Here is an 11,904-nt window from a genome sequence, read left to right as displayed (position 1 = left end):
CTACGTTACTCATGTTGACAGCTGTTCTTGATTCAAAATCTGGAATATTTACTTCATCCCCTTTTGTGAAAGCATTTCGGAAGGCTGTGTTTCATACCTCTGCTTTGGCAGCACTGTCCTTGATAGTATCTCCATTCTTATCGCGCAGAGAAGGAATTGACTTCACATACAACCATCTCTTCGGATTTTCTGCCGGTTTTCGAGACAAAGTTTCGTTGTGGAAATTGTTATAGGCATCTCGCATTGAATTCCGCGCTATATTCGAGCCTCTGTAAAATATCGCCAATCTTGGAGATTTTGCGTCTGTTTAAATTTGGCATGTTTGTTTCGTTGTTTTTGCAACAGTGCTCTAACCCGTTTTGTGTACCAAGGAGAATCAGCTCCGTCGGTTTTTTATTTGGTATAAATCTCTCGATTGCTGCTGATACTATTTCTTTGAATCCAAGCCACATCTGGTCTACACTTACATTAGTAATTTGTAATGAGTGGAGATTGTCTTTCTGGAAGGCGTCAAGTGAATTTTTATCTGCTTTTATGAATTGGTATATTTTCCGCTTACTTTGAGAATTTGGGGATTACATTATTCAATCTCTCTACGACAACCCTGTGGTCACTAATCCCTGAATCGGTTTTGATGCTCGTTATTAACTCCGGATTATTTTTTGCTAAGAGCTCAAGTGTGATTTAACAACCGTTTACTATTCGCGTGGGCTCATGAACTAATTTCTCAAAATAATTTTCTGAGAATGCGTCTAGCACAATTTCGGATGATATTTTATGCGTACCTCCGGAAGTAAACGTGTATTTTCGCAAACATATCGAGGGTAAATTAAAGTCACCACCAACTATTATCGCATGAGTCGGGAACGTGTTTCACATCAAACACAAGTTCTCTTTGAACCTTTCACCAACTGTATCATCGAATTATTATTTTATTCCGGTTGCCAACAATGACCTCTGACTATACTGACTTACAGGAAGTATCTACTTCAATTTCGCCGCAAGTTAAACTGATTGGCAGGGAGTGGCAACTGACCCTTAACATAGACAAATGTAATGTATTGCGGATACATAGAAAAAGGGATCCTTTATTGTATGATTATATGATAGCGGAACAAACACTGGTAGCAGTTACTTCTGTAAAATATCTGGGAGTATGCGTGCGGAACGATTTGAAGTGGAATGATCATATAAAATTAATTGTTGGTAAGGCGGGTACCAGGTTGAGATTCATTGGGAGAGTCCTTGGAAAATGTAGTCCATCAACAAAGGAGGTGGCTTACAAAACACTCGTTCGACCTGTACTTGAGTATTGCTCATCAATGTGGGATCCGTACCAGATCGGGTTGACGAAGGAGATAGAGAAGATCCAAAGAAGAGCGGCGCGTTTCGTCACAGAGTTATTTGGTAACCGTGATAGCGTTACGGAGATGTTTAACAAACTCAAGTGGTAGACTCTGCAAGAGAGGCGCTCTGCATCGCGGTGTAGCTTGCTCGCCAGGTATCGAGAGGGTGCGTTTCTGGATGAGGTATCGAATATATTGCTTCCCCCTACTTATACCTCCCGAGGAGATCACGAATGTAAAATTAGAGAGATTAGAGCGCGCACTGAGGCTTTCAGACAGTCCTTCCCGCGAACCATACGCGACTGGAACAGGAAAGGGAGTTAATGATAGTGGCACGTAAAGTCCCCTCCGCCACACACCGTTGGGTGGCTTGCTGAGTATAAATGTAGATGTAGATGTAGATTCTAACAGCAACAAACACGCCACCGCCAACTGGGTTTAGCCCAAGTAGAGAAGCACAACGAGACCCCTTTCGGACTTTGTTAGCGGATAATACCCCTGCCTCACACGAGTACGTGGCGGCTCCATGCCCTTCAGTTCAACATTTGACGCTGTGCACGACTCTTATATACCCTACCAGGCCCGGTAATAACACTAAAGAAGAAGAACACTTATGCACTCAGGTGGCCATTCCACCTGTCACAGAGAATTGCAATTCTAATCCTTTACGTGTGCGAAGTCACACTGGCATCCTGCCACGTTTACTGGGTGTTTTATAATTTTTTCAGATAATCTTTAAAAAGATCTTTATTAGTCACTATTGACGACATTTAAGAGTCTCCTCATTGCCAAGTTGTACTACAAATGTAACAATACATGAGAATTGAGTGGAACTCAAAAACAAAAGTTCCTACAACCCACCTGGACGTAGCACTTTCTCAGAAACCTTACTGTGATTATTTGCAAATGGGTAGGGATACGTAATCCTTCTAAATGAGTAACAAATATCATATGTAGTGCACAATTACACTTGGCATACTAATGGCAGGCAGGACTGTTCCATTTACAACCCATTATAGAGTTAGGGTCTTCTCAATCAGATTCCAAGTCAGCTGGTTATGGAAAGTCCCAAGTAGAAATACACACATCAAAAAAAGTTTTGCATCACCCCATTTCCCAGAACTCCTGAAGACAGACGTTAGCTGCGGATACTGTATCGCAGACACAGTCCCTTTGACTGTTCAGAGATGTCACTAAACCCACCCAAAAGACTTAAGCAACCATTCATGAACTGCGCCCATTAGACGGAGGGGTCCGACAGCCGATCAGTTCCAGTCATTCCACCAGCATGGAGGAACACGGCTCGTGTTGTCTGTAGTTCAACCATGCCTAGAAGGTCAATACCGCGGTTCGATCGCGTCCGCTATTTTAATTTGTGCCAGGAAGGGCTCTCAACAGGGGAAGTGTCCAGGCGTCTCGGAGTGAACTAAAGCTATATTGTTCCGACATGGAGGAGATACAGGAACTGTCGATGACATGCCTTACTCAGTCGGCCGAAGGGCTACTACTCCAGTGGATGACCGTTACATACGGATTATGATTTGGAGGATCCCTGACAGGAACGCCACCATGATGAATAATCGAGAATGAGATTTTCACTCTGCAGCGGAGTGTGCGCTGATATGAAACTTCCTGGTAGATTAAAACTGTGTGCCAGACCGAAACTCGAATTCGGGACCTTTGCCTTTCGCGGGCAAGTACTCTACCAATGAGCTACCCAAGCAAGAATCAGGCCCCGTCCTCACAGCTTTACTTCTCCCAGTACCTCGTCTCCTACCCTCCAAACTTCACAGAAGCTCTCCTGCGAAACTTGCAGAACTAGCACACCTGAAATAAAGAATATTGCGGAGACGTGGCTTAGGCACAACCTAGGCGATCTTTCCAGAATGAGATTTTCACTTTGCAGCGGAGTGTGCGCTGATATGAAACTTCCTAGTAGATTAAAACTGTGTGCAAGACGGAGACTCGAACTCGGGGCAGGCCGGCCGGAGTGGCCGAGCGGTTCTAGGCGCTACAGTCTGGAACCACGCGACCGCTACGGTCGCAGGTTCGAATCCTGCCTCGGGCATGGATGTGTGTGGTGTCCTTAGGTTAGTTAGGTTTAAGTAGTTCTAAGTTCTAGGGGACTGATGACCTCAGCAGTTAAGTCCCATAGTCCTCAGAGCCATTTTGAACTCGGGACCTTTGCCTTTGGAAATGGCACGGAGGATGGCGGTTTCAAGTGGAATCGGCCTGTATTGCATCATACCAACAAAAGTGATTCTGTGCTAGTGCGGCATGATCGGCAGCGTGTTGCAAAGGCACCCGACGCGGCGCGGTTGACCACGTTCTGCTTAGAGGTGGGCTCGGCGTGGAAGGTGGGTAAGAGGGCATTTGTTGATGCCACATGAAGGTCATCACACCGACCATGCGCTGTGACTTTCGATGGAATCTGTGTAGAGTCGGGTCAGCTCGTTGTTGGCGGTTCGTCACTTGTACTGAGGCTGCGAGTCACGCCTGGTGCTATTGTAGTCGACATTATTAATGTGCTGTCTGAGTACATACGATCAGTGAGTTGAAGGCTCATCCAAAGGTTCATGCTCATGGACGGCTGTGGCTAGTTCGAATTGTGGTTCGAGCTTCACAACCCACAGGGTCCGTAAGGTACGGTCGGGCATGAAGTGAAGGTCCGTCTGTGTGCAAAGGCCTCGCCATAATCGTGGTAGAGTTTTCTCACTCAGACTTTCATTCTAAATGACACGATCGTTTTGTTCCTCTGGGTGGGGAGGGGTGGTGGGGGTGAGGTGGCGGAGTAGTGTTGCTTTCACAGTATCATGCTGTGTTCTGCTGGAGGGCGGAGGGGAGTTTGGGCGAGCATGATATCGCTTACTATGTCCGCGTGTTCGCCATAGTGACTTACTAGAGTACAGATTTCGTACCTACACTGACGACGTCAATTGATGCGCAGGTGCTGTCCACAGTGGTGAACTAAAATTTTGAGTGGTCTGGCCACAATGGTGGAAGTTTGAGATGTGTGCTGCACCCAATAGATTGTCGAGAGAATATTTGTAGCGGAAAAGATAGCGAAAATCTCCCGTATTCTTCAGATGAAAATAATTAATGGCCCACTATCTAAGGTTGTAGAATGTATGGGATTAATGAAACAATTTTTTATTGAGGCAGACAGGAATTTGAAAAACTACTCTGTGATTTATAAAAGCCAGATCCCGCGCACTATGGAAAAACACTGCAGCGAATATCAACACCGGACTAGCGCAGACAAACAAGTCGGCCATGGCCTAGGATTGTATCTCCACCGGACATTCAATGGAGTGTGATAACAATATAATTTTTGACATTTCTGGGTCTCCCCTACTGAAAATAGGCATTGCGCTTAATTGACGAACTGTGATAGAGACTTCCAGTTGGATAATTCGTGAAAACTCTCTTTTCCACGAGTTAACCTAATCGAAGACCACAGAGTACAATGATGGCAGCCTAAAGCGGCATACGAAATGAAATATAAATTCCGCAGTTCCACCAGCCAAGGCACTGCCAGCCGCCTAGTGTCACCAAATTCCTGACGCATGCGCGGAAAACTCACAGCGCTATAATAAACTTCGGAATAGCGGATGCCTTTCTCAGAGATGTCGGCCGATAAGTCTAGCGTACTTCCTGGAATATCGAAGGTGTTCGAACATCTCTTCCTCCGATGCAACTTCGATCACGTGGAAGCCGAAAACTGTTTACCAGATGTCCAGTTCGGTTTCCGGGGAGGGCACTCTGCAACTCTTTAAGTACTGTGCTTGGTAGAGGATGCAAAAAGCCCTTCGATCACCACGTGTTCTTTGGAGTCCTGCTGTTCAGTGCCACCAGAGCTTTCGACTGCGTGTGTCACGAGGGACTACTGTGTAGGTTACTAATACATGGAGTGTCAGCTTCACGCTTGAAACTACCGCACAAGTATCTAAATAGATATGCCTTTCGTGTTCGTGCTGCCGACGAGATACCATCACGTCATCCCAACGCGCAGGAGTACCGCACGGATCGGTGCTTGGCCCGATCCTATGTACGATGCATACAGTACAACACCAAGCTACCCATAATGCACTGAAACTGCGAAGAAGACTTCAGTTAGCGGTAAACTAAGTGGATGAATGGGAAAAAAAGTCGGCTCGATTTCAAACCAAACAAAACAACGGTCATCATTTTGTGAACAGGGCGGTACCCGTAGCTCTCCACCCGTTATCGTCAGAGGAAGGACCGTAAACCAGACACCTTCTGCCCGAGACCATGGCGTCACGCTAGACATACGTCTATCATGGTGGCAACACACAGAAGCACATGGCAAGGCCATAAGACAACTCAGGGACCTTTTATAGTTACCAATCCACAGTCTATTTTGCCCACCCCACCTGTCTACAAGCGCCGCATACGACATTGTCTCGACCACGCAGTGCAGGCCTGGGGTAATGCTGCCGACATCGACGTTCGATGACCCCAAAACATTTGTAAAAGATAAAACAAAAACGTTTCTTACGTAGCGGCGATAGATTCCACAACATTTGATACAAGTAACGGTAGCCTTAAAGGTTACGAGAGAATACGGTAGTAGGAATGAGAGAAGAGAGAGACAGATTGAGATGTGCAATAAATTTCAGCTTGTAATAGCGAATACTCTGTTCAAGAGTCACAAGAGGAGTAGGTGTAGCCGGCCGAAGTGGCCGTGCGGTTCTAGGCGCTGCAGTCTTGAACCGCGAGACCGCTACGGTCGCAGGTTCGAATCCTGCCTCGGGCATGGATGTGTGTGATGTCCTTAGGTTAGTTAGGTTTAACTAGTTCTAAGTTCTAGGGGACTAATGACCTCAGCAGTTGAGTCCCATAGTGCTCAGGGCCATTTGAACCATTTGAGTAGGTGTACTTGGAAAAAGCCCGAGAGATATGAGGAGATTTCAGTTAGATTAGATCATGGTCAGGCAGATATCCCGAAATCAGTTTACGGATTGTAACACGAAACTAGGAACAGATATAGACTTGGATCACAATTTTGTAATGATGAAGAGTAGACTGAAGTTTAAGAGACTAGCCAGGAAGAATCCGTGCACAAAGAAGTGCAATGCGGAAATGCTTAAAAATGAAGTGAAATGCATGAAGTACGTTTTTCATATTATGTGCTTTGTGCTGCCATCTACAGTTAAGTACGCCATATCAGCGACCTCAGTAGTCATTAGACATCGTGAGAGAGCAGAATGGGGCGCTCTGCGGAACTCACTGACTCCGTTGTTAGGTGATTGGGTGTCACTTGTGTCATATATCTTTACGCGAGATTTCCACACTCCTAAACATCCCTAAATCGACAGTTTCCTATTTGATAGTGAAGTGGGAACGTGAAGGGACTCATAATGCACAACGGCGTACAGTCTGACCTCGTCTGTTGACTGACAGAGACGGCCGACAGTTGAAGAGGGTCGTAATGTGTAATAGGCAGACATCCATCCCGACTATCGCACAGGAATTCCAAATTGCATCAGGACCCATGTAAGTGCTATGACAATTAGGCGGGAGATGAGAAAACTTGGATTTCATGGTCCAGCGGCTGCTCGTAAGCCACACATGACGCCGGTAAATGTCAAACGACGCCTCGCTTGGTGTAAGGAGCGTAACCGTTAGACAACTGAACAGTGGAGAAACGCTGTGTGGAGTGACGCATGACGGTACACAATGTGGCGATCCGAAAGCAGGGTGTGGGTACGACGAATGTCTGGTGAACGTCATTTGCCAGCGTGTGCACTGCGAACAGTAAAATTCGGAGCCGGTGGTGTTATTGTGTGATCGTGATTTTCATGGAGGGGGCTTGCACTCCCTGTTGTTTTGCGTTGCACTATCACACGCAGTATAGGCTTATATTGATGTTTTAAGCAACTTCTTGCTTCCCGCTGTTGAAGAGCAATTCGGGGATGGCGATTTCATCTTTAAACACGATCGAACACCTGTTCATTATGCAAGGTCTGTGAAGGAGTGGTTACGCGACAATAACATCCCTGTAATAGACTGGCCTGCACAGAGTCCTGCCCTGAATCCTACAGAACACCTTTGGGATGTTTTGGAACGCCGACTTCATGTCAGGCCTCTCCGACCAACATCGATACCACTCCTAAGTGTAGCACTCCGTGAAGGATGGGCTGCCATTCCCCAAGAAACCTCCCAGCACCTGACTGAACGCGCCGGCCGCGGTGGTCGTGCGGTTCTAGTCGCTCCAGTCCGGAGCCGCGCTGCTGCTACGGTCGCAGGTTCGAATCCTGCCTCGGGCATGGGTGTGTGTGATGTCCTTAGGTTAGTTAGGTTTAAGTAGTTCTAAGTTCTAGGGGACTGATGACCACAGCAGTTGTGTCCCATAGTGCTCAGAGCCATTTGAACCATTTGACTGAACGTACGCCTCCAAGAGTGGAAGCTGTCATCAAAGCCAAGGGTGGGCCAACACCATACTGAATTCCATAATTACCGATGGAGGGCGCCACGAACTTTTAAGTCACTTTTGATCACATAGTGTAGGTGCAAAGAACGTAACAGCAAAGCAGCCAATGGTAACAGCATATATAGTTCAAGCGATCGGCGACAGAAGGAAGTACAACAATCAGACTAAGAGCAGCCGACCAGTTGCAATGGATAAAGTAATCTTTACCTAGGTTTCAATAGATATAAATCTATCTTCTTCAGAAGACGGCAGTATTATAACAACATGAAGTGATATGTCCTTATCGTTTAGGCAAACATATGCATAGTTACATTAATCATATAAAATATAGCCCTGAAAACAGGGTTTGTCAGACAAATAAAATAGGTACATAGAAGTTGCAGATGTTTGCCTAAACGATAAGGACATATCACTTCATGTTGTTATAATACTGCCGTCTTCTGAAGAAGATAGATTTATATCTATTGAAACCTAGGTAAAGATTACTTTATCCTTTGCAACTGGTCGGCTGCTCTTAGTCTGATTTACGTGGAACCGTTGCTGTAGCGCAGCTATTTTTAAAGTACTGATGTACAACAACGTTCAGGAAAATTCAGGATTACAGAAATACAAATCACTGATAAATGAAATGCCGGCCGCGGTGGTCTAGCGGTTCTAGGCGCGCAGTCCGGAACCGCGGGACTGCTACGGTCGCAGGTTCGAATCCTGCCTCGGGCATGGATGTGTGTGATGTCCTTAGGTTAGTTAGGTTTAAGTAGTTCTAAGTTCTAGGGGACTGATGACCAAAGTAGTTAAGTCCCATAGTGCTCAGAGCCATTCGAAACATTTTTGATAAATGAAATAAACTGGAAGTGCACGGAAGCTACGGCGAAATAGCTGCAGGAAGAATGTGAAGAAATTGGAAAAGAAATGATTGTCACAAGGGATGCCTCAGCATACAGAAACGTTAAACAGCCTTCGGTGAAATTAAAAGCAAGGGCGGTAACATAAGAGTGCCATGAGAATTCCACTGTTAAATGCAGAGGAGATAGCACATAGATGGAAAGGGTACTCTGACCGCCTCTATGAGAAGCAGAACTTGTCTGTTGACGTGATACAGGAAGAAAAAAAGAGGCAGTAGGGAAGAGATAGGGGATCCAGTATTAGAATTAGAATTTGAATGAGCTTGGGACGACTTAAGAACAAACTAATGCGGAAGAGATGGGTAAAATTACGTTAAAATTTCTGAAATCCTTGAGGGAAGTTGCGACAAAACGACTGTTTACATTGGTGTGTAGCATGTATGAGACTGAGAATTATAAGACTAGAAGTCAAAGAAAGAAGTGCTGGGATTAAAAAGGGTTTAAGGGATGGAGTCTTTCGCCCCTACTGTACATAGAAGAAACAATAATGGAAATAAAAGGAAGTCTCAGGAGTGTATTTGTTTCTCTTTAGTCTTATTAATTCTAAAGTCTTACCGCCACTCCTTAAGAAAATGACATCACATATGTATTGTTAACGTGAATCTCACTGCTAATTTGTCCATAACGATGTTCACCACAATACAGTTCATTACACCTCACGCCGACGGCCTGTGGAAGATATGTTCCAGGAAGCGCCGCTATCATAAACGTGAAATGAAGCCACGTGCCACCGCAGTTCGCGCGATCAGATGCATCACTTATCGCCCGACCTCATCGCTGCGTATCAGAGCAGAGCCTTATTAATTGCGGCGCGGCGATCGGGAGAGACGGCTGATAGGTCGCCGCGCACCAGGAAGCAATATGGACCCCGACTCGCATTCTGTCACCGCCACACCTCGTAATGAGCGGACAGGCAGGCGCGGCAGCGGGTCGATAGGCGTCGCCGGTGGCTGCTACTTTGCGAAAACAATTTATCTTCATCGTCTGTGATGAAGGCCCAGGCAACGGCGTTCGACGAATTCCTCCTCCCTCCACCGTCAGCGTCTGCCACTAACTACCACACCCACCCACTGTGTGTGTGTGTGTGTGTGTGTGTGTGTGTGTGTGTGTGTGCGTGCGTGCGTGAGAGATTGACATTGTGTTTGTGCTTACTCTAAAAGAGGTAATAAAGACAGGGAATGTATTCTATTGAAGATAAATCTTCTTTTATGGGAAACACGTATCCGTTCTACCAACATACTTCAAAACAGGCGATCGCGGGCGTATACACAATACAAACACGAACATAGACACACGCACATCATCTGTATAGGCTTCCCTTGTACAGTGACGTTAGAGTGCGCAGAAACCAACCCCTTCGCACATTCACTACTGATCATTAAAATTGCTACACGATGAAGATGACGGGCTACAGAAGCGAAATTTAACCGACAGGTAGACGATGCTGTGATATGCAAATGATTAGCTTTTCAGAGCATTCACACAAGGTTGGCGCCGGTGGTGACACCTACAACGTGCTGACATGAGGAAAGTTTCCAACGGATTTCTTGTACACAAACAGCAGTTGACCGGCGTTGCCTGGTGAGATGTCGTTGTCAAGCCTCATGTAAGGAGGAGAAATGCGTACCATCACGTTTCCGACTTGGATAAAGGTCGGATTGTAGCCTATCGCGATTGCAGTTTATCGTATCGCGACATTGCTGCTCGCGTTGGTCGAGATCCAATGACTGTAAGCAGAATATGGAATCGGTGGGTTCGGGAGGCTAATACGGAACGCCGTGCTGGATTCCAACGGCCTCGCATCATTAGCAGTCGAGATGACAGGCATCTTATCCGCATGGCTGTAACGTATCGTGCAGCCACGTAGCGATCCCTGAGTCAGCACATGGGAACGTTTGCAAGACAGCAACCATCTGCACGAACAGTTAGGCGACGTTTGTAGCAGCATGGACTATCAGCTCGGAGATCATGGCTGAGGTTACCCTTGACGCTGCATCACAGACAGGAGCGCCAGTGATGGTGCTCTCAACGACGAACCTGAGTGGACGAATGGCAAAACGTCATTTTTTCTGATGAGTCCAGGCTCTAAGTATCATGATGGTCACATCCATGTTTGGTGACATCGCGGTGAACGCACGTTGGAAGCGTGTTTTCGTCGTCGCCATACTGGCGTATCACCTGGCGTGATGGTATGAGGTGCCATTGGTTACACGTCTCGATGACCTCTCGTTCGCGTTGAAGGCACTTTGAACAGTGGACGTTACATTTCAGATGTGTTACGATCCGTGGCTCTAACCTTCATTCGATCCCTGCGAAATCCTACATTTCAGGAGGATAATGCACGACCGCATGTTGCAAGTCCTGTACGGGCCTTTCTGGATGCAGAAAATGATCGACTGCTGCCCTGGCCAGCACTTTCTCCAGATCTCTGACCGATTGAAAACGTCTGGTCAATGGTGGCCGAGGAACTGGTTCGTCACAATACGCCAGTCACTACTCTAAATGAACTGTGGTGTCGTGTTGAAGCTGCATCGACAGCTGTACCTGCTCTGTTTGACTCAATGCCCAGGCATACCAAGGCCGTTATTACGGCCAGAGGTGGTTGTTCTGGGTACTGATTTCTCAGGATCTATGCACTCAAACTTCGTGAAAATGTAATCACATGTCAGTTCTAGTACAATATATTTGTCGAATGAATACCCGTTTATCATCTGCATTTCTTCTTGGTGTAGCAGTATTAGTGGCCAGTAAAGTAATAAAGAGAGGAAATGTATTCTTTTGAAAATGAATCTTCTTTTGCCGGAAACACGTATCCATTCTACCAACATACTACAAAACAGGCGCTCCCAGGCGTATACGCAATACAAACATGAACATAGACACACATACATCATCTGTATATGCTTCCCTTGTTCAGTGACGTTAGAGTGAGCCGAAAACCACCTCTTCCCGCATAACTTAGCAGTGTGGATAATTATGTCGTAATCGCAACAGACGTACGCTGATTAGCCAGAACATTATGAGCAGCGACCTACTTTCGATATGAACCCACCCAGGCGAGAACAGCGTCACTTTCCGAGGAGAGACTACTAGTGAGACACACGCACGGGGCGCGTGGTACTGGTGGTTGTGCTGTCCATGAGTAGAATGGAGAAGGCACGCGATCTACCTGACTTTGACCGAGGGCGCATTGAGATGGCGT

The sequence above is a fragment of the Schistocerca americana genome, chromosome 3, assembly GCF_021461395.2.
Source record: "Schistocerca americana isolate TAMUIC-IGC-003095 chromosome 3, iqSchAmer2.1, whole genome shotgun sequence".
Taxonomy (NCBI): Eukaryota; Metazoa; Arthropoda; class Insecta; order Orthoptera; family Acrididae; genus Schistocerca; species Schistocerca americana.
The sequence above is the reverse complement of the archived record's forward strand: the minus strand, read 5'-3'. Positions refer to the sequence as shown.